General features: G+C 32.4%; 1 pseudogene; it reads left to right on the top strand.

Annotated features, from left to right (window-relative positions):
* The first annotated feature begins 4,024 nt into the window (after positions 1-4,024).
* Positions 4,025-5,003, top strand: LOC123831128 (annotated as a pseudogene).
* Positions 5,004-5,525: the final 522 nt, after the last annotated feature.

The raw sequence follows: 5,525 nt of genomic DNA, 5'->3' as shown, positions 1-5,525 counted from the left end.
ATAAGAAGTTTTTAAATTTTTTTTTATGGTTAAATTCTAGCTTAATTATGTACCAGTTAGAAATATACTATATGCATATGGCCAATTAATTAAAAATACTTTCTGTGCTCTTGAATGAAGGTAAAGCTTATTGTGTTGTTTAAAGCTTCTATATCATTAGTGATTTATTTAGTCAGTTTGTCCTTTCTATATGGAAAAGTTATGTTCCAGTATGAATTAGTCAGTTTATCCCAGTTATTAATTTTTGCTTTATATCTTTGATGTTATATTTTAGTAAAATAAAAAGCTAGTATTTTTATACTTGTTGGCAAAATGACATTTTCACCTTATGAAATGCCCCTCTATATCTCAAGTACAACTTTTTGCCTTGACTCTTCTTTGTCTAGTATTAATATACCTAAGCCAATATCTTTGGTTAATGTTTGTAAATTATAGCATTTCCATATTTCTACTTTATGTCTGCTTAAATTTTAGAAGATTTTCTTTCAAGAAACACATAAGTTTTAATTTTTTATCCAACCTGATAATCTTTGTCTTTTAATTTGGGTACTCCTTTTTTAAAGTTAGTATAATTACTGACATATTTGGCTTTGAATATGTTATCTCACAATTTAATTTCTAATTGTCCTATCCTATGTTCTTTTCTCTTATTTCCCTCTACTTATCAGCTAATATTTTCTTTAATAATTAATTTTTCCCTCCTATTATGTTGATATTTTTATATTTTATTATTCTCTTAGTGGTTATGCTAAAAGAGCAAATATTATCCTTGACTTATCAAAATCTGATATAAACTAGTTATTTTACATCTTGTCAGGTAACGTAAGAAAGTTTACATATTCCATATGCTAACAAATTATATGCTATTATTGTTTTTGTATTTAAATTTTATATAAAATCCCAAAGATATTCCTATAATTGTTTTATATTGTCAATATTTTTTAGATTACCTAATACCAATTTTGTTGTTGTTCTTCATTTCTCTCAAATTATTCAAATATCTGGAATCATTTATTTCTCCTTGAAAAATACTCTTTAATACTTTCTTTAGATTTGCTGGTGAAAAATTCTCAGTTTGGGTTTGTCTAAGCATCAGTTTATTTTGCCTTTACAAGGGAGGGGAGGATAATTTTCCCAGTCTAGAATTTTTGGTGGAAATTTCTTTTTAGGGTTATTGTCCTGTCATCTCTTGACTTTCACTTTTTATTTGAAAAATTAGTTATCACTGTTTATGTTGCTCTGTGAAGGTAATCTATCTTCATATTTCTGGCTGCTCTATGATCATCTCTTTGTCTAGCTTTCAATGGTTTAGATAGCATATAAAGATTTTTAAAACCCTAATTGTTATTCATAGGCATTTCTTCAATCTGAGACTTAATATTTTGTGGAGGAAATAAAAATATTACTTCTTTATATGTTGCTTTTGCCTCATTCTATATTCCTTTGGGAAGTCTGATTATACAACTGAGAGAGATTCTCTGCCCCTGTATTTTTGACCCTCAATTCTTTTTTATTCCCATAAGTTACTCTGCATTTTATTTGTGGTATTTTATTTTGATTTCTCTTTCATCAATTAACTCTTTATTCAGTTGTTATAAACACTACTAAACACACTCCTGAAATTCTTATTTTTGGTTATTGTATTTTTTCCAGTTTTATTGACATATGTATCATGGTATATAACAAGTGTGGATTTGTTACATTCATATTTGCAAAATGATTATTACCACTATAGAATTAGCTAATACCTCCATCATGTTATATAACTACTACTTCTCTTTTTTGTGGTGAGAACATTTAAGATCCACTCTCTTAGCAACTTTAAGTATATAATACAGCATTATTAACTATAATCCCCATGACATGCATTAGCTCCCCAGAACTTACTCATCTTATAATGAAAGTCTGTACTCTTTAACCAGCCTGTCCCCATTTCCCCTCCCCTCCAGCCTCCGGCAACCATGAGTCCACTCTATGCTTCTGCGAGTTTGGCTCTTTTAGATTCCACATGTTTTAAAATTTATATTTTGTTATTTTGTTCTACTTCTCAGTTCTCTGCCAAAAGTCTCAATCCTATATCTTCTTTTCTTGATATGTATTATGTACTTTTATTTCAAGGTATTATCCACTTGAAGAACTGTTTGTTTTGGTCTAAGTTTCTCTTACTTTTTAGTTATATTGTCTTATCTTTTTATAGGTATTATTAATTTTGGTTGGGCATTGGACATAACATATGAGTAACTGAAAAAATATTTTGAGTTCCAAAAAGATATGTTTCTCTACAGAGCAATGTGTATTTATAATTCTAGCAGGCATTTGGGGACACTGGCTATATTACATCAACTTTATCCAGTTTGGGGACTATAGTGATTCAAAGGCTTTATTACTTCTCAAGGGCTTGTCTACTTTTGGGCCATTTTTTATAATTATTACATAGCTTTTGGTATCCCAATCCAGGTCTCTGTGTGTCCTAGACATAAATTTCTGTTCCCTCATTTCTGTTGGCTGTGGTATATCTGTTTCTGTTACAGTAGCAGTGGTTTCTTAATGGGACATCTACACATTTTGGCAGATAACTCCGGCTGCATGGCTTCCAAACATATTTTCTTCCATAAGATGTTATGTGCTACCAAATATCATCAGTGAATTAACTTCCTATTTATATTTGCCTATAATTTCCTATTTATATAGTGGCTTCTGTGGTTCATGACTACAAAACCTGATTGAAATCAATAAATTTAATTATCTGTCAGGGAAACTCTCCATTTACTACCATTCACTTTTCCAAATTATTCTGTGAAATCCTTACTTACAGTGCCCCATGTGAACTTAACTGTCACTCTCTTCAATTAAATCATGAGTTAGGATTCTGACTGAGATGGTTAATTTGTGTTAATGGTTAACTGGCATTTTTAATAGTATGTGTTCTTTCCAGGAAGATGATATTTCTCTCTAATTATTCAGCCCATTTTCTTTACTCAGTAAAGTTTGGTGATTATCTTCATAACAAACTCCCTACATTTCTTTTCTTTATTCTGAATTTTTGGTTTTGATATTATTGAGCTAAGGTCCCCTATTTTTCCCCATTTTCATTTCAAAGTACTGGTTGTTAATATAGACTCTATGGACATTTACATATTTATTATGTGCATGTAAATGCTCTATCAAAAGCTTTTACTAATTCTAAAAGGTGACTGCTTGTTAGTTTTTAATTATGTATCTTGAGTTTTTTTACGTCTACAGTCATAGGTACGCTTCTTTTTCTCATACTTATTTGAACGGAAATAGTTGAGTACTTGCAGTTTTATACAGTATTTCAGATTTTTTTGGAAAATATCCATTCTCACAATGAAGTAGGTTTCACTTTCTATTTTACTTGAAAAACATTAAGAATAGCAGTTAACTGTTAGAAAATATCTAAGTACTTTAAAGTTATGTTCCATTTTTAACTTTTTAGTGTAATGATTTAATAAACTACAATAAACTAACAAGCTATGTTTCTTTTGTGTGTGTGTGTGATTTCCAGAGCAGTTTATTCATTAAAGCTCAACTCAGTGTGCCACCAACAGTTCTCCCATGTGTGCTGTGCGGAGGAACAGACACTGAGAGAATGTAACACGCTCAGCATTCAATACGTCTGAATCCTCTCTCATCACGTGGTATTATACATGGTCATCTATTGAAACAGATTTCTTTTCAACAGATCTGAGTTTTAAAAGTCACAGGTAATGTAAGTTGTGTATAAACTGGTGGATAGAAAGTTATTTCCTTTATTTTGACTTATAAGCTTCAACTTCACCTCAGAATAAAGAGGTAGACCAAAGAAAGCAAGATTGGTCACTTGTACAGAACAGCATTATTTCTATAATTTGGAGCTTTCTGAATGGATGGGTTCAGGCCTAATGCAACTCTGTGGAAATCGTGTGAAATGTATTAACTTTAATCATTAATAGCTTAAACTGTACTGTGTTACTAATTGCTATTGAAACTCAAAAGTCTGGTTTTGAAGCATCAAGAAGGCAACATGGACACACCACCTACCACCTTGTACTTGGGCATGTCAGTACATATTATAACAGAAAATCTGGCTTTAGGAAAGGGTCAAAAACATTTTAAATAAAGGCTTTAGTAGTCATTTTAACTATATGGCAGAGGAAAGTGTGCTTAAACATACATTATGCCAGTGATGCTGGCAAGGTTGAAAAGTTACCATTCAAATATGTGGTGATATCCATGGGCAATTCCATGATTTACTTTGACATTTTGGGTATAGTGGCTTCCCACCAGAAAGCAACTACCAGGTTCTTGGCAACTATGTGGACGGGGGAAGGAGTCACTGGAGACTAGCTGCCTCTTACTGGCATGCAAAATCAAATATCCTGAGAATTTTTTTCTTCTCAGAGGAAACCACGAGTGTGCCAGGATCGACAGAATGTATGAACTTTATGATGAATGTAAAGGAAGGTATAACATTGAACTATGGAAAACTTTCACAGACTACTTTAACTCTGTACCTATAGCAGCCATTCAACTGAGAAAATATTTTGCCATGGAGGTTTATCAACAGATCTTCAGTCTATGGAGCATATTCACTGAATTATGTGACCAACTGATGTACCAGATCAAGGTCTTCTTTGTGATCTTTTGCATTCTGACCCTGATAAAGATGTCTTAGGTTGGGGTGAAAATGACAGAGGAGTGTACTTCACATTTGGGGCAGAAGTGGTTGCAAAATTTCTCCATAAGGATGATTTGGATCTTATATGTAGAGGCCATCAGGTGGTTAAAAATGGATATGAATTTTTTACAGAGTTAGTTGGTCTCTCTGTTTTCGGTGCCCAATTATTGTGGAGAATTTGAAAATGCAGGTGCCATGATGAGAGTGGACTAAACACTAAATGTGCTCTCTTTAGATTTTAAAGCCTGAAGAGAAAAAGGAGCTGAATGCCATGATTCCCATAACACCTCCAAGGAGTATGATCACAAAGCAAGCAAAGAAGTAGATGTCATTTTGACAGTGCCTAGCTGGGACTTGTACCATGTAACCTTCATTTTTAAAACTGTAATGTGTATTGGTCTGCTTGCTCAAATAGTGTGTTGTGGGGCCCTCTTTCCCATTTTGAGTTAATGAATGGCATTTGCTAGTTAGGACAGGGAATGAAAGACTTTACTCCCAAGAAAAAAATGTTTTTGTTTTTTTTTAAATTCCCCTTCCTTTTGCAAACAACTTTAATGATGGTGTTGAAGCTCCATTCCCTAGGACAGTTTATCCTAAGGGGTAAGTATACAATTCTCCTTTTTAAAAAATTCAATACAATCCATGAATAATGTAAATGCTCATTTTCTTTAGCATAACAAGAGAACCCTAGGGTGCTAAATCTGTACATGTTATTGTCATAAAATGCATCCTGTTGATACAAACCACTGTGAACATTTTTTTTTAATTTTAAGAATTTGTTTTAAAGGGATTGCCTATTTCTCATTGTCTTGTCATGTACAAAGTGGTTATTATAGCTAACAACTAT

The sequence above is a fragment of the Phyllostomus hastatus genome, unplaced genomic scaffold (assembly GCF_019186645.2).
Source record: "Phyllostomus hastatus isolate PE091 unplaced genomic scaffold, TTU_PhHast_1.1 phas_scaffold_1674, whole genome shotgun sequence".
Taxonomy (NCBI): domain Eukaryota; kingdom Metazoa; phylum Chordata; class Mammalia; order Chiroptera; family Phyllostomidae; genus Phyllostomus; species Phyllostomus hastatus.
Note: the sequence above shows the minus strand (reverse complement) of the source record. Positions and strands in the feature narration are given on the sequence as shown.